The sequence below is a fragment of the Culex pipiens genome, chromosome 1 (assembly GCF_016801865.2).
Source record: "Culex pipiens pallens isolate TS chromosome 1, TS_CPP_V2, whole genome shotgun sequence".
Classification (NCBI taxonomy): Eukaryota; Metazoa; Arthropoda; class Insecta; order Diptera; family Culicidae; genus Culex; species Culex pipiens.
Genome location: NC_068937.1, coordinates 76,533,797 through 76,552,530, shown reverse-complemented (window position 1 = coordinate 76,552,530; position 18,734 = coordinate 76,533,797). Strand labels below are relative to the sequence as shown.

The window sequence follows — 18,734 nt, the reverse complement described above, 5'->3', positions numbered from 1 at the left end:
AATTTTTAGAGCGATTTACTTTTTGCCTTTCTTACTAAAGAAAGGTATAGGTTTTACTTTAAGGCTGGACGTCATTTTCATCTTCGTAAATATGTCGATTCAGCATGAATTTTAATCGGAAAAATCGTCAAAAAATCACACTGCATCGATTTTCGACGCTCTATCGATTCACCTTGACAGAACTCGTCTATCTCCAACCCTCGAATTTTGAGAAAATAAAATCCGTGGAGTTCGAGTGATGTCCGTGTGTGGTAAAATTTTTGCCAAATTTTGTGTCACGTAATCCTCGGCTCCCCTATTTTCGATTTCGATTGTTAAAAGTGCATTTGAAAGCTGGTGTGCTGAACAAGGGTCATTTTGAGACCGAATTTCGAAATATCCATCTGTTTTCGGATGCGGCCAGACTTTTCAACAAAATGCACAGTTTTCAAATGAAAATATGGTCAAAATTTTTCATTTTCATATCTTTTATTTATCTCAAAATTTGCATTTTTCGAGCTCTACAACCTCCCAAATTTTCATCCAGATCCATAATCTGGTTCTGGAGTTAGAGCCGTTTGATTATCCTACCAAAAGAAAAAAAATCCCTAAAAAAAGGTAAAAGCCCACCTGGTGACGAAATTTTTTTCTACATTCATAGTACAGACCATGAGTGAGCATCTGAAACAAATTTGACATCTATCGGCAATCCGGATCAATTTTTAGAGCGATTTACTTTTTGCCTTTCTTACTAAAGAAAGGTATAGGTTTTACTTTAAGGCTGGACGTCATTTTCATCTTCGTAAATATGTCGATTCAGCATGAATTTTAATCGGAAAAATCGTCAAAAAATCACACTGCATCGATTTTCGACGCTCTATCGATTCACCTTGACAGAACTCGTCTATCTCCAACCCTCGAATTTTGAGAAAATAAAATCCGTGGAGTTCGAGTGATGTCCGTGTGTGGTAAATTTTTTGCCAAATTTTGTGTCACGTAATCCTCGGCTCCCCTATTTTCGATTTCGATTGTTAAAAGTGCATTTGAAAGCTGGTGTGCTGAACAAGGGTCATTTTGAGACCGAATTTCGAAATATCCATCTGTTTTCGGATGCGGCCAGACTTTTCAACAAAATACACAGTTTTCAAATGAAAATATGGTCAAAATTTTTCATTTTCATATCTTTTATTTATCTCAAAATTTGCATTTTTCGAGCTCTACAACCTCCCAAATTTTCATCCAGATCCATAATCTGGTTCTGGAGTTAGAGCCGTTTGATTATCCTACCAAAAGAAAAAAAATCCCTAAAAAAAGGTAAAAGCCCACCTGGTGACGAAATTTTTTTCTACATTCATAGTACAGACCATGAGTGAGCATCTGAAACAAATTTGACATCTATCGGCAATCCGGATCAATTTTTAGAGCGATTTACTTTTTGCCTTTCTTACTAAAGAAAGGTATAGGTTTTACTTTAAGGCTGGACGTCATTTTCATCTTCGTAAATATGTCGATTCAGCATGAATTTTAATCGGAAAAATCGTCAAAAAATCACACTGCATCGATTTTCGACGCTCTATCGATTCACCTTGACAGAACTCGTCTATCTCCAACCCTCGAATTTTGAGAAAATAAAATCCGTGGAGTTCGAGTGATGTCCGTGTGTGGTAAAATTTTTGCCAAATTTTGTGTCACGTAATCCTCGGCTCCCCTATTTTCGATTTCGATTGTTAAAAGTGCATTTGAAAGCTGGTGTGCTGAACAAGGGTCATTTTGAGACCGAATTTCGAAATATCCATCTGTTTTCGGATGCGGCCAGACTTTTCAACAAAATACACAGTTTTCAAATGAAAATATGGTCAAAATTTTTCATTTTCATATCTTTTATTTATCTCAAAATTTGCATTTTTCGAGCTCTACAACCTCCCAAATTTTCATCCAGATCCATAATCTGGTTCTGGAGTTAGAGCCGTTTGATTATCCTACCAAAAGAAAAAAAATCCCTAAAAAAAGGTAAAAGCCCACCTGGTGACGAAATTTTTTTCTACATTCATAGTACAGACCATGAGTGAGCATCTGAAACAAATTTGACATCTATCGGCAATCCGGATCAATTTTTAGAGCGATTTACTTTTTGCCTTTCTTACTAAAGAAAGGTATAGGTTTTACTTTAAGGCTGGACGTCATTTTCATCTTCGTAAATATGTCGATTCAGCATGAATTTTAATCGGAAAAATCGTCAAAAAATCACACTGCATCGATTTTCGACGCTCTATCGATTCACCTTGACAGAACTCGTCTATCTCCAACCCTCGAATTTTGAGAAAATAAAATCCGTGGAGTTCGAGTGATGTCCGTGTGTGGTAAAATTTTTGCCAAATTTTGTGTCACGTAATCCTCGGCTCCCCTATTTTCGATTTCGATTGTTAAAAGTGCATTTGAAAGCTGGTGTGCTGAACAAGGGTCATTTTGAGACCGAATTTCGAAATATCCATCTGTTTTCGGATGCGGCCAGACTTTTCAACAAAATACACAGTTTTCAAATGAAAATATGGTCAAAATTTTTCATTTTCATATCTTTTATTTATCTCAAAATTTGCATTTTTCGAGCTCTACAACCTCCCAAATTTTCATCCAGATCCATAATCTGGTTCTGGAGTTAGAGCCGTTTGATTATCCTACCAAAAGAAAAAAAATCCCTAAAAAAAGGTAAAAGCCCACCTGGTGACGAAATTTTTTTCTACATTCATAGTACAGACCATGAGTGAGCATCTGAAACAAATTTGACATCTATCGGCAATCCGGATCAATTTTTAGAGCGATTTACTTTTTGCCTTTCTTACTAAAGAAAGGTATAGGTTTTACTTTAAGGCTGGACGTCATTTTCATCTTCGTAAATATGTCGATTCAGCATGAATTTTAATCGGAAAAATCGTCAAAAAATCACACTGCATCGATTTTCGACGCTCTATCGATTCACCTTGACAGAACTCGTCTATCTCCAACCCTCGAATTTTGAGAAAATAAAATCCGTGGAGTTCGAGTGATGTCCGTGTGTGGTAAAATTTTTGCCAAATTTTGTGTCACGTAATCCTCGGCTCCCCTATTTTCGATTTCGATTGTTAAAAGTGCATTTGAAAGCTGGTGTGCTGAACAAGGGTCATTTTGAGACCGAATTTCGAAATATCCATCTGTTTTCGGATGCGGCCAGACTTTTCAACAAAATGCACAGTTTTCAAATGAAAATATGGTCAAAATTTTTCATTTTCATATCTTTTATTTATCTCAAAATTTGCATTTTTCGAGCTCTACAACCTCCCAAATTTTCATCCAGATCCATAATCTGGTTCTGGAGTTAGAGCCGTTTGATTATCCTACCAAAAGAAAAAAAATCCCTAAAAAAAGGTAAAAGCCCACCTGGTGACGAAATTTTTTTCTACATTCATAGTACAGACCATGAGTGAGCATCTGAAACAAATTTGACATCTATCGGCAATCCGGATCAATTTTTAGAGCGATTTACTTTTTGCCTTTCTTACTAAAGAAAGGTATAGGTTTTACTTTAAGGCTGGACGTCATTTTCATCTTCGTAAATATGTCGATTCAGCATGAATTTTAATCGGAAAAATCGTCAAAAAATCACACTGCATCGATTTTCGACGCTTCGTCGCCAAGTCGACAAGTTGTCAAGTTGAGCTTCGAATACTGGCGCGAGAATGCTGGCGCATCTATTTTGTGGCTCGACTTATACTCGTTTTGTAGTAGCTTGTCTACCGATGTTTCCTACAACGTGTAAGATATCGTAGCTTTTCGTTTTCTTTTGCCCAATGCGTTTTTGCATAACTGTCCAATGTTTATGCAAAAACTTTTGTGACATAGGACATTCATCCGGCTACAATCAATTTGTTTCCCGTGCGCTCCTAAAATCGCCTAAATGTAGACTTCATTTGTCGTAAGTTTATTCAACAGGGTTCATTGGATTCTAATAGGAGCTTTCTAAGCTTTTCATCGTTTATATCGTTTTCAAAGTTTTCAATGCTGGTGACGCCAATGGCTTTCTACTTAAGGTAGTCGCGATTGAGTGTGTAGTGGTGCGGTTTTAAAAATAGCAATTTCTGACACTCACACTTATGTAGAAGCTGAATGGCGAGCTTCTCTGCACCGTGCGGCACACGCGGTTCACTTGTAGGGGAAATATACCCATTTTAATCACTCTAAGCCGTTCGACCAATTATCATCACTTTTGCCGTTTTCCGCTATTAAATCAACTTTTTCAAGTGTTTCAACAATGGAGAGTTGTTTGCTCACTTTTATTTGAGCTATTTATTACTTTGGACCAGTCATGAGCAAAGTGCTGATAGGCCGATAATATAAATAGGCTGAAAAAGGGAATAGTTCCCCTACCTCGGTTTTTCTTTACGCCTGCTTTGTTCGGTACGATGGTACGATGAACCAAAATACCAACACACAAAAGGGCTCGACCGAAGCTAGAAAACCAAAACCGCGGTATGCGTTGTCACTGACGCATGGGAAGTTTGCTATGCTCGCGTTTGTCATAAACTCTTGTTTGATTAAGAATATGTACGATTACAAATATTCTTTTGGTGAAAATAGCGGTTTTTATTTCTTTTCGAAAGCATATCATTTATAATACTTTGCTTTCATCATTAGACTTTCTTTTTTTCTGACGTTATAAATAAACAAAGTCGTTGTTATGAATTTAAAGAAGAAGTTCTACTATTGTTATATTCTTTAGTAAGAAAGGCTCTATCTCACCCCAGGTGGGATTAAATCGGGTTTTAAAATCAGTATTGATTCAAACATTCATAACTCGCTCGATGATTTTTTGCACGACCTGGAAATTTCTGAAAAGTTGGCATTTTATGTCCTCTAAAACATATAGAGAATTTGCAAAGCAAAAAGACGCGTGTCGCCAACTATGAACAAATAGCGTAAACCTATGATTTTTAGAAAAAATGTGTTTTTTCATTCCTAATCAACATTTTTATAAAACAAATGCCGGATTCGGATGAGAAAAATTATTTCCAACAATTTGGTGTATAACTTTCCAATATTTGTTTGATTTTTCTATGAGAAAACTGTAGATTTAGAAAAAGATAGTAATTTGGACTATTTGGCAAGAAAGTCTGTCAAAAATCAATACAAATTGTTGAATATACGTTAACACATCTGTTATCAACTATATAACTGTTTATTTCATTGATATATACGGGGAAACTCATTTTTTCGTGTTCCAAAACATGTTTTTTAAAGAAAAAGGTCACAAATTTTTGCGCGCCCAAAAGTTGATGTTCATTATTTTAAAGCAAAAAAATTTTCTCGTCTTTTGCAACCATTTTCATTAAGATTGATGCAGGGTATAGTGAAAAATAAGCGATTTTGTTCTTCAATCCAGCAGAAAGGAACACGATTTTTGGCAAGTAACCTCATTTTGGCACCACCTACATTTGAAACGCAGTCGCGCTGCAAAACCTCAATCAAAAATTTAAAAAAATAAAAATAGTGTTTTTTTGCGAATCAAGTTTTAGTGATAAAAAGTTAAATAAAAAAATCACCAAATTTTTTTACCGTGTATCATTTTTTTCCAATGTAGCCCGTAAAAAAATTCCTTCAAAAGATACAGATTTTTGAATTTTAATACATCATTTTTGTATGGACAGCTGTCAAATTTGTATGGAAAATTATATGGACAAACTAATGATGCAAAATGGCTTCTTTGGGCATACCGAAGGCACCAAAAAAGTTTCAGTCGGATTAAAAAATACAAAAAAAAACGAATGACCGAAATCCTAGAGAACTGCTCATATATAACATTGAAGTTTTGAGCATCCTAGAGCTCGGTACAGGCCAGGGGGGCGACATCTATATCTCACTACAGGCAGCTCGCCCGCAGCCAACACAAGCTGTCAACTTCGGCACCAGAAAAAAAGGGAGCTGTCAATTACGGCGCCAGCACAAAAGAACAGCTGTTCGTTACGGAACCAAAACAGAGCAACTGCGCACTACAAAAACTACAGGCCTAAAATGGAAATAAAGTAATTATTGTTTTTATGTAAAATTTAACCGCAATGTACGTTTAAAAAATAGTGTATATTTTTGAGGTGATTTTAATCAATTTATTTGCAAAATAAGCTACTAAAGTTGGGATTATTAATCACACATCGAGCCGATGACTTCATTTAGAGTTGTACTTTTATCACAAGAAACTTTCAACTTAACTACTCGGTAATTTGACTTTTACTACAATAATTCTTATAACAAAAATTGAATTATTAATAAAAAAATATTTTTTGTTTTCACTGTGCGCAGTTTGCGTGCGTTATTGAGGTTTTGCAGCGCGACTGTGTTTCAAATGTAGGTGGCGCCAAAATGAGGTTACTTGCCAAAAACCGTATTCCTTTCTGCTGGATTGAAGAACAAAATCGCTTATTTCTCACTATATCCTGCATCAATCTTAATGAAAATGGTTGCAAAAGACGAGAATTTTTTTTAGCTTTAAAGTAATGAACATAAATTTTTGGGCGCGCAAAAATTTGTGAACTTTTTCTTTAAAAACATGTTTTGGAACAGGAAAAAATGAGTTTCCCGGTATATATCAACGAAATAAGCATTTATATTGAGGTTTTGCTGCGCGACTGCGTTTCAAATGTAGGTGCGCCAAAATGAGGTTACTTGCCTAAAGTCGTATGCCTTTCTGTCGAATAAAGAACAAAATCGCTTATTTTTCATGATTCCCTGCATCAATCTTCATGAAACTGGTTGCAAAAGACGAGACATTTTTTTTGCTTTAAAATAATGAACATCAACTTTTGGGCGCGCAAAAATTTGTGACCTTTTTCTTTAAAAAACATGTTTTGGAACACGAAAAAATGAGTTTCCCCGCCCGCATAGAAAAAAACTGTTTGAAAATCATTTGTTAAATATTCAATCAACATTTTACCAAATTGTATACCCACTATTTGGTAAATCATTTTTTTAATTCCTCACCGTCTCTCAAATAGTGAACTATTCCCCATATATGTTGTTAGCAATATTCACTATTTGATTTTTTCCTCTAGCGACACTATGTCAAATGTTTTTTGAAAGTTCATTTTTGCGTATAAATTTTAGGGATTTCACCATTTCTCAAATATTATTTTTATGGTTTTAAATAGTTATTTGAGTGATTTTTCATGGCGCGTTACATTTTGGGAAATAGTTGTAACAACTCGAATTAACATCAATTTTTCAAGGGTTTTCGGGTTTTTTTTAGCAAAAAAACAGTACAGTTTTTTTTTAATTTATTTTGTCATTTTAGTAGTACAATGATCGAATAATCCTAAGCTAAAAAAGGGAGTTCCTTTTAACAGGTTTTTAATTCAGGGAAGAAGACGTATTGCGTGTGTCTAAATTCAGGTTTGGCTTGTTAAAAAATAAGGCATTTCTAATTCTAAACTCAATAAATCTCAAGGAAACTTTCGCTACAGCAGGAGGTTGATCAAAGTCGTACGCCCCATCCAGCACAACGGTAGCATTTGCGATGCCAGCTCCATCTTCGCCATCCTGTGGACGTCGTCGATCAGGTACTCTGCTTGACTTGAAATTGCTTGCGAAAGGAAACGGCGCAGCTGTATCACGCCGGTTATCTGTAGTTTGTGGGACCGCTGGTTGATGAGAGCGTGTCGCACCCTGATGATCTTGTCGCACTTGACGAAATTCAAGTTCAGTTCAAAGCAGGCTTCAGGTACAAACCTTGAAAAAACAAAACAAAATAAACCACAATGTATTTATTTACAATATAATATTCAAGTCCCTTGGTGATATTCCACTCTACGTTGAATAAATTACATCCTCGATACAAAATCTGTAAATAAATCGAGTTTCACATTTGAAATGGGAGAATTTTGAGAACATAATTTGAAAGCGCAAATCAAACAGAGTACTTCTGATTTATCCGATGGACAAAGAACGAGCTTGACATAAAAAAGCAAATACAGTCGACTCTCTGGCTATCGATCTTCTCGATATCAATATTGCTCCTGCTGTCAATAAATTTTTCAGTCCCTTCAAGAAGCTTGCTTTGATTTTTCGTTCTATAATTTGATAACTCCCGCTCTCGACGGTCCCTTCAAAATCGACAACGAGAGAGTCCACTGTAGGAATAAAAAATAAAACTTCTCGACATACATACCAGTACATTCTTTGTAATGTTTCCACTTAGGCCGAAGACTCTCGGGCAGCATTGGTTTTATTGCCAGCTCCGTCAACAGAATATCAACTGCGGCTTGGCCGCTCGAAAAGATTTGAATTTTGCTATAGAAAAAAAATCCGTCCCAAACTTTACCTTTGTAGGGAGAATTAGGATTCTTCTCCTACATAGAAACCTAGATTGATATCCGGATTTCAGTCCTGTGAAATAGAAAAAGAAATCACAAGTATCGATTCCGAGAGGTAAATTTTACAAATCAGGAGCAACATATGAAAAGGGGCAGCTGGGGTCGGAATCGCAAATCTGGAAAGGTACTTTTCGTCGAAATCTGAAAAAAACATGTTTGTTTGCATTAAAATTTATTAAAAGTTTGCGTGATTTTCCGGTTGATTTGTTTTGGTTGATTCAAAGGTCAGTTCTTGAAAGTAAACAAACCTGCTGGAGTTTCACGTAGCACCCTAGAAGCAGACACTTCTGAAAACAAACGATCCGGAAAACCACTCAATTGTCTCCTTTGTGTTGTTTTTCCTCCTCGGCGGCTTCGATCCCGCTGGACGGAAGGATGGAACTTTTTTTTCTAGCTGCTCACGGATGTAAACAAACGCAGCCAATACTTGCTGTGAGGATGGAAGGCAGTTCTTTTTACACTCACTTTTGAAAACACAACACACGAACGCGAAAATAGTGAAGATGCTAATAAACAATCGCGAACCGCGACGACCACGACGAAACGCACCAAAACAAGAGGAGTTTTGACTTGTCAATTTCCAGCGCAGACTTCTTTTGTTTGTCGCCGCGCGCGACGGGAGAAAACAGAAATATAAATACAAGAGAGAGAGCGCGCGCTTTGTGGACTAGCCTTTCACAACACACAAGTTTTTGCTGTAAAATACAAAACAAAATGCTAAATTCCGTATTTTTAATTTAATATCATTTTGAAAAGTTACTGAGATATAACAAAAAAAACATCGTTTTCAAATAAATTTAGCTACTTTAATGATCTTTTTCAATTTCAAGCTGTGAGTTTATCAAAAACGGAACGTTATAAAAAAAATTACTCACTCTCTCTCTCTTAACATGACCCTGCGTAAATGCTGCACCATGTCCTGTCGCGTCAGCGCGTCGTACAGTTCGTCCGCCCGGCATCGGAACTGCTCATTATGCTGTACTCCACTTTCGATTCCCTTGATCCCAAACAGGTAAGCTGAGGCGCTTCGTACACAGCCGTTTGGGACTTGGACATCACCATGTCTTGCAGCATAGGCACCGCGTCCGAAATGATTTCTGCGAAACGGATCGAATCCTCCAGGAAATTGACCTCGTTTCCTTCTTCTGGAACTCCTCGTTCAGCTTCGGGCCGTGCCGGGTCTTGACGTAGTACACTTTCAAGAACATCATGTAGAACACGCACTGCTGTTCGGTTTTCTTGAGCGCCGCGTCCTGCTATACCATCTTGTTGCGAATTTCCTGCGGCTGGCAGTCTTCCGTCCCATACTGCCTGCAAAGTTCCGCCAGGGAGAGCTTAGCGGAGAACGGATTATGCTCGAGGGAGGTTTTGATCAACGCGATCGAGTTCTTGCGCACCAGCAGTGACTTGTCCTCGAGCCGTTCGACGGTACCTTCTAGCACCTGGTGCTGCCAGCTAAGTGGAACCGCGTTCTGGCCCTGGATGCAGTGCCTAATCTGAAGCACCTTCGAGCGAACATGGGCCGAAACGTCCATCGTGTGGTTGAACAAATCATGCAGGAAGTCATCGCGCGTTTCCTTCAGCTCATCGGCCAGTTCCTCCTAGGTAAGCTCAGTCACGATGGCTTTGCCCATGATCTGCAGGACACAGTTGTGCACCACGTAAGATTCCAGGTTCCTCAGTTCGTCGCTCATCGTGGACAAATGTGGAATGATAAGCTTCGCATCGAGCATTCCCAGCTCCAGCAACTGGCTCATGTGCTTTGCCGTTTGGCTGTCGGTCGTGTCCACGTTGAGCCGCTCGACCAGTTCCTTGATCAACACCAGGTAGATCGAAGCGATGCAAACTCTTCGTACAGCAGCATCACGCCGCCAGCGATCGGCGCAATGGTGCTCCATAATCTGCAAGATTCGCACCGGATTACGCTGAAAACGAAAGATGTGTGATGATCTCAAAATAATTAAACGAAACATGTTCCAACTTACTCAACAAACGATTCCTCGCAAAACCGGCGGAGCTTCTCCAACGGCAGTTGAAACAGATTGTACAGCACCTCATCTTTCGTTGTCCTTCAGCGCCGGCACCCGGTCCGCCCGCGGCAGTTCCGACTGAACCAGCTCATCCAAAACATTCGTCCCGAACCGGAAAATCTCAATAAACAGCAGATTGCACGCGCGAAACAGGGTCCGGAATCGGCCACCACAATTATTTTGCACCTCCATTTGCAGCAGCGACAACTTTTTGTTTTGACGGTTTTGACAGATGTTCAAAGGGGGGTTCGGCCATTTATGTCGATCATGTCGATTGATTAATTAAGTCGATCTATATTATGCAATGTTGGATACAAGTGGAATGCATTAAAACTTGGATGCAACCAACGACATTGAAACCATTGAAACGCATGAAACTTTTTTTTGAAAATGCAGCCCAAGCAAATTGGGTACTAAAGCCCTAAGTCCATTTTTATGTACAACGGTAAAAAACACGATTAAAAAACATTTCTGATCACTTTTTTTCATTTTAATGCAAAAAAAAAATTGTCATTTTAATGCAAAACAAAAAAAAATATTGGTCCCCTTGCAACGAGCTGTCAAGTAGGACCTTTTCTGTCAAGAAGGGCCGTGAAGTTAATTTTTAAAAATTGAATTAAAAATCCATTTTAAATCCTTTGAGGTCGTTCAAAAGGTCATTGTACTCAGAAAAATAAGCTTTATCGTTGTGAACAATAATATCACAAATTTAAGCTTAATTTTAGGACCCAATTGTTGAGAATAGGTTTTGTTAAAAATAATGAAACTAAAAAATAAGGCCATGTAGTTGAATGCAAGGGGTTTCCAGCATCAAGGATTACTGACCAGTCTAAATGGAATTACCAGGATTACTGGCAATTTGTCATGAATTACTTTGATTACCCAGAATTACTTGGGATTTCCAGAAACCACGCAGAATTGCTCAAATTTATAAAAATAACTTGGAATTACTGCCTAGCTTCCAGCATATTGAGAATTGGATCGAATGACAGCTGTCAAATGCACAAAACCACGTGCTTGGCAATAGTACGTCCATCCCGGGAATTCCCGGCACAAAATTCCCGGGATTTTTATATGTTGTACGGGGAATTTCCGGAATTAAACAAAAATCATAATTTGGCCTGGAAATTACATTAGTATTACAATTAATAAGTTTAAACTTTTCTAAAATTTACATAAATTGGTACCATTTTATTTGTTGTAATTTTTGTTTTTAGACATCTTAAACCAAATTTCAAGCTGTTTTATTCATGTCATATAGAAATAAATAAAAAATAAATATTTATAAGATACTTATTTAATTTGAATTAGAAATGTGGTGCATATAAAATTCAAAGCACAACAGAGAACAGCAAAAATTTGTTTAACACTGGAACGCCCAACGCATGTCCAACTTACACAGACGCCCAAGCCTCCCAAAAAAGGAGGAAAGGAACTTCAAATCACTGGTTCTCGGGCATTACTCAACCAATCGGGACAATTCTTGTTTCCAGTGATTTGTAAGAATGTCTAGATCCTAAAATTGTGCAGAACTTAATTCGATCAATTCTGTAATTTTTGCGATCAAAAACATCGTTTCACCTTTTTCAAAACGACTGCCGCCACGGAATTTTTGGCGATTTTTTTTTACACGCGAAAATAAAAAAGTTGGAACGATGTTTTTGATCGCAAAAATTACAGATTTGATCGAATTAAGTTCTGCAAAGTTCTATAATCATCTAAACATCTAACAAATCACTGGAAAGAAGAATCATCATGATTGGTTGAGTTATGCCCGAGAACTAGCGAATTGAAGTTACCGTTCCAACTTTTTTGGAGCCTTGGGCGTTGGAATGTTAAGCTATCTAAAAACTGCTATCCTTGTTTAGATTGATATTAATAGTATTGAGCTAATTCTTTAAATTTAAAGCTTGAAAAACATAACAAATATAAAGAAAACATAGATTTTATGACTTTTTCAAAAACTTAAAAACTTCCCGGGAATAAATAAATATTTTTCCCGTTTTCCGGGAAACTCAAAACCTGGGAAAATTAGACGTCCTGCTTGGAAATCATCGAACAATTTGGTAAATATCAACATCATTTTGAAAACTGATTTTGGCGTTCGAGTGCATTTAAAATTCAAAGCACAACAAAGAACAAAAAAATCTTCAAAACTATCTAAAAGTGCTATCCCTGTTTAGATTGATTTTAATAGTATTGTGCTAATAGTTTGATTTTAAAAACATAACTAATATAAAGAAAACATAGATTTCATGACATTTTCAAAAATTTCCCGGGATAAAAAATATATTTTTTCCGTTTTCCGGTAAACTCAAAACCCTGGAAAATTGGACGCCCTACTTGGAAGTCATCGAATAATGTGGTAAACATCAACGTCAGTTTGACAACTGATTTTGACGTTTGAGTGTTTTTCATCCGAATACATTTGAATTAGAGAGCATCCAAATTGGCGGACATTTCGAATCCGCTCTGTACTTCTTACAACCATAAAAAGCATCAAGGAAAAGCAAAATGCATTCTGCCGATTTACCTTTAAAGAATTACTAGTAGTTACTTGAATTAATGGGAAATACACGAATTACTGAGTAACTATGGAATTACTCGAATTACTACGGAATTACTAGGTAATTCCAGAATTATAGGAATTACTGCAGAATTGCGGAGTAATTCTGGAATTACTGAATTACCTACTCAAAATCCGAATGATCCCATACTAGCTGTAACTTTGGTTTCATACATGAAAATTAATAGGCAATAAATAGAATTATAAAAGGTTTATCGAAATTATCTTTTAAACAGTTATTTTTTATTATTTTATTATTTTCTGAAGTATGTTTTCACAAACAAGAATCATGGAATTACCAGGATTACTGGGATTATTAGGAATTACCAGGATTACTCTGGAATTACTCAGTAAATCCGGAATTACTTGCTCAAATTCCAAGTAATTCCGGATTAGTGACCAGTCTGACACGATGCTGGAAACCCCTTGGTTGAATGTTGATGTCACCAACAAATTTTGGCCAGAGTAGGATGCTATGAAACTATGTTTTTTCAACTAAAATCATGTTTATACTTCATGTAGATTAAATAAAAAAACATGGTATAATATATCAATTTCTAATTTTGTACAAACAGCTTCTTTAAAAAGAATCTTGATTAAAATCAAAAAAATATTTATGCATCAATATAGTTTATCTGAAAAGGTCCTATGTACACAAACAACGTGTTAAACGAGGTGTAACACTAAAATTTTACATGTTGTTCTCTAAAATCATAAGATCTGTCAAATATTTAATTCATAATCAGGAATATGATCAAATTCTTGCAGCATTTAAAATTTAAATTAACAATTTTTCAAATACTGACTATTTGTGAAAACATAACTCCATATTTTTGAACCAACAATTTGACAAATCGTCACCATTTCCTAAAAGGTAATTTAATGTTTCTATATGGTCACTAAATCATCCTCGTTCATCCGGGCGTATATATCAATGAAATAAACAGTTATATAGTTGATAACAGATGTGTTAACGTATATTCAACAATTTGTATTGATTTTTGACAGACTTTCTTGCCAAATAGTCCAAATTACTATCTTTTTCTAAATCTACAGTTTTCTCATAGAAAAATCAAACAAATATTGGAAAGTTATACACCAAATTGTTGGAAATAATTTTTCTCATCCGAATCCGGCATAAGTTTTATAAAAATGTTGATTAGGAAGGAAAAAAACACATTTTTTCTAAAAATCATAGGTTTACGCTATTTGTTCATATGTGGCGACACGCGTCTTTTAGCTTTGCTGCAAATTCTCTATTGAGGTTTTGCAGCGCGACTGCGTTTTAAATGTAGGTGGCGCCAAAATGAGGTTACTTGCCTAAAATCGTATGCCTTTCTGCCGATTAAAGAACAAAATCGCTTATTTCTCATGATTCCCTGCATCAATCTTCATGAAACTGGTTGCAAAAGACGAGAAAAATTTTTTGCTTTAAAATAATGAACATCAACTGTTGGGCGCGCAAAAATTTGTGACCTTTTTCTTTAAAAAACATGTTTTGGAACACGAAAAAATGAGTTTCCTTGTATATACCAAGGAAATAACCAGTTATATAGTTGATAACAGATGTGTTAACGTATATTCAACAATTTGTATTGATTTTTGGCAGACTTTCTTGCCAAATAGTCCAAATTACTATCTTTTTCTAAATTTACAGTTTTCTCATAGAAAAATCAAACAAATATTGGAAAGTTATACACCAAATTGTTAGAAATAATTTTTCTCATCCGAATCCGGCATAAGTTTTATAAAAATGTTGATTAGGAAGGAAAAAACACATTTTTTCTAAAAATCATAGGTTTACGCTATTTGTTCATAGGTGGCGACACGCGTCTTTTAGCTTTGCTGCAAATTCTCTATAGTTGATAAAAGATGTGTTAACGTATATTCAACAATTTCTATTGATTTTTGACAAACTTTCTTGCCAAATAGTCCAAATAACTGTCTTTTACTAAATTTACAATTTTCTCATAGAAAAATCAAACAAATATTGGAATGTTGTACACCAAATTTTTTTTTTCACGAACTTATTTTTATTAGGTCCTTTTAGGTGCTTAGACCAAGTTAGGACCGGGAATCTACATTTTGAAGTTAAATCTAAAAATCATTAAACATCAAACAAAATAAATGTGGACAACGCCGAGTTCACTGCGAGGTTCTTGGCGACTTCCTTGAAGAAAGTATCAACGGCTCGAGAAGCAATCTGGTTGGTTCACTCAAAACCGTCAGAATAATTTCCAAAATTTTGGAAAACGGTATTCGGTGGTCTTTAGGCTGCCCATTCTGCCTCGAAACAGCAGGCCCCGGCTTGGTGGTTGAAACTGGAGGAAACATACGGTTGAATGCTGCCGCTCCCGGTTGTGGCAGACGAGTTTCTGTTGGTGGATTTCCGGTTTTCGCACTCTGTGTTTTGCTGGATTTCTTCTTGATTTTCTTTTTTCGCTTTGGGCCTCCTCCTGGTGTAGAATCTTCGGTGGCTTCCTCCTCCGATTGTGTGTCTTCTTCCGCAAGGACGGCGTAGTGGTTCTCGACTTTGCTGGTCTTCACGATCTCTGCAAAAGACCGCTTGGATCGCTTACTTAGCTCCTGCTTCAACTTGTCCGACCGCTCCTGGTACTTCGGACAGCACCGAGTTTCGTGCACTGCTCCTCCACAAATCAAGCACTTAGTTGGCACTGCTTTGCACTCGTCAGTCTGGTGATTTTCTCCGCACTTGCCGCAAATCGTTTTGTTGTTGCAAAAAGCCTTGGTGTGCCCCAGCTTTTGACAGTTGCTGCAGCTCATAACTTTCGGGTAGTACAAGCGAACTGGCAGGCGGAGCACGTTGCCGATTTCCAGATAGTCGGGCAGTGCTGTGCCAGCAAAAGTTACTCGGTACGAGTTCGTTGGAACAAACTTCTTGTTCTCCCCCTCGCCATCAGAATTGCCCATCTGCCTCACCTCAATGACCTGGACCGTCGGAAGGTTCTTTCTTTTGAAGAGGCCAACTCCCTTCAACACTTGTTGCACCGTAAGATGATCTTCACTGACCACACCGTCGATCTCCACCGAACGCGCTGGGATCCAAACTCGGTATTCGACGCAGAATTTCGGGTCACAAACAATTCCGTTCGCCTCCTTCGCGTTGTCGAGAGCAACTCGTAGCTTGTTCCGGTGGAGCTTCGTCACTTCTGTCACGCCCGAGTAGTGCTTTTCCAAGTCCGCCGTAATCCGCATCACGTTCAGGGGCTTGGACTTCGGCCGGACTGTCCTCCTGGATGGTCATGGTACTTGCGAACGCGCGGGGTTGGTTGACCCGGTTCCGAAGATTTCTCCACCTTCTTGTCCGTTGCCGGCTGCTTCTCCGCCTGAAACCCGTCCGGTTTCTCCCACACACTCTCCTTGGTAACGCTGTTCCAGTAAAACAACTTCCCCTCCTTGGTCCTTTGTTCCGTCCACTCACTTTCCGCCTTCGCGGCCGCCGCCATGGCCGTCGGCGAAGGAAAACAAATCACCGTCAGAAAACGCGCGCGAAATGCGTTAACTAGCTCGAGAGACGACCGCTCGCGGCTAGAGCTGACGACTGAATGTACACCAAATTGTTGGAAATAATTTTTCTCATCCGAATCTGGAATAAGTTTTATAACAATGTTGATTTTGAAGGTAAAAACACATTTTTTCGAAAAATCATAGGTTTACGCTACTTGTTCATAGGTGGCGACAATTACCTCAATTACCCAAGATGGCGGCCTTTAGCATCCCCCTGGTACAGGCCTTCAAAGTATGATATGTCATTTACAACAGTGCGTCACATGTAGATGGCGCACTCGCCAAGGGTTATCAACAAGACTTTACTATGTAGAGTTTAGGCACGGACGAACGGACATGACACGGGGTTTCAAAAAGTGAAGCAGGTTTTCTTTTAATTCTTCTTGGCGAAAATCTGCGCAAGCGAGATCGTATATCTAGATTAAATTTTCAAAACAACCTATCCCTCATGGGTTTCCCACAGACAAACAGACGTGAATCTTAGTTGATTTTTTCTAAAAATCCATCGTCCCCACAAGAAAATTCAAAATTGGGCTGCACACTAGCGCGATCTGCAGTCCTGTTGCGGAAACCTCATCGTTTCAATAAACCACTATAAGAGTGTACCCTCTTCCCCTTATCCGATTAAGCGTGTACAAAAGAAAAATGACGTTTGTATGTTGTTTATGTAATGAAACATTGTTATGTTCGAGGGTAAGTTTTTTTTGAATCAGACAAATTATCGGGAAAAATGCTGCCAAAGTTCCACGCGATGGCGTCAAAGAATGCAAATTAAACAGTTGCTGCACCAGAAACATTGCATTGTGGTATCCTCTTTCGTACGGCGTTCCGCAGCAGATTCCACTCCGTGGTCCGGAACAGACATAAACCATCATTTGTACAGGGTGACAAAGGCAGGTCAAAAGGCCTTGGCTAAAGTGAACAAGGAAGAGCTAGGAAAGAAAACTTTTGTGTTTATTTTAAACGGAGTGGCGAAATTAACGAGAATCTCAATAGGAATATTTTGCTTTCGCAGTTGATGATGCAAAAAACAACAACGTGGATTCAAAAATCTCCCAAAATAACAGTTCTTTTAGTTTATCAAAAACTCCTGTATCATTTCATAGCAAATTTGAATCAAATTTGATCAAAACGATGTTCTTATGCAATTTTTCCTTTGATTTTCACAAAACCTCGTGCTTTTTGTTCTGCTGCAACAGCAATCAAGCGGCATAAACAGAAATATCCCGCGCTCACACACACAACCAATCAATTCAAGAAACGTCAAAGTGTACGGTGGCGACATCATTCTTGATCGTGTCTCGTTGCGGTACTATGGCATCCATGTTTTTTGCTTGTTTGAATTTGAATTGACCGTTTTCGTTGGCGATGGAATAGAAAAGAGTTTCACGGCTGTTTGTCTGTGGGTTTCCTATGTGCGCAGTTTGCGTGCGTTATTAATCTCAATCACCCAAGATGGCGGCCTTTAGCATCCCCGTGGTACAGGCCTTCAAAGTATGATATGTCATTTACAACAGTGCGTCACATGTAGATGGCGCACTCGCCAAGGGTTATCAACAAGACTTTACTATGTAGAGTTTAGGCACGGACGAACGGACATGACACGGGGTTTCAAAAAGTGAAGCAGGTTTTCTTTTAATTCTTCTTGGCGAAAATCTGCGCAAGCGAGATCGTATATCTAGATTAAATTTTCAAAACAACCTATCCCTCATGGGTTTCCTATGCAGATAGGACCTTTTGAAAATTTAATCTAGATATTTCAAAATCTTCGCGCCACGTGGTTTAAAACGTAAACAAAGCCAGCTGATGATGCAAACTCATGAGCATTTTTTAAATGGTCGAATGAATTTATATTAAAATACCATTTCTATAAATTTTTCGGCAATTTTAGTATCCGCGATAAATTACATAGAATCATAAAGACAAACTTAATGCCAAAAAACTGTTTCTAGCACCATACACTCAACCTCCGGTGGTTGGTAACTTTTTCGTTTGACACTTTTTTAGTTTGTACCCCGTTGGTTGGTCAAAGTCAAACTATAAAGTGACGAACTGTCACTTTTTACACGGTGCTCACGCACACTATCAAAACCAGGGCTATGGAGTCGGAGTCGGAGTCGGAGCCGGAGTCGGTGGAGTCGGGTCTTTTTGGGGACCTGGAGTCGGAGTCGGAGTCGGAGTCGTCAAAACTCGATCAGCTGGAGTCGGAGTCGGAGTCGGCTAAATTTTAAGAGCTGG

The 18,734-nt window shown here is 37.9% G+C and overlaps 1 protein-coding gene and 1 pseudogene across 7 annotated transcripts in view; one reads left to right on the top strand and one right to left on the bottom strand.

Annotated features, from left to right (window-relative positions):
• Positions 1-18,734, top strand: part of LOC120429837 (teneurin-a) — a 463,678-nt gene that overhangs the window by 202,015 nt on the left and 242,929 nt on the right. The gene's annotated exons all lie outside the window — the stretch shown is intronic.
• Positions 7,397-10,818, bottom strand: LOC120424815 (condensin complex subunit 1-like; annotated as a pseudogene).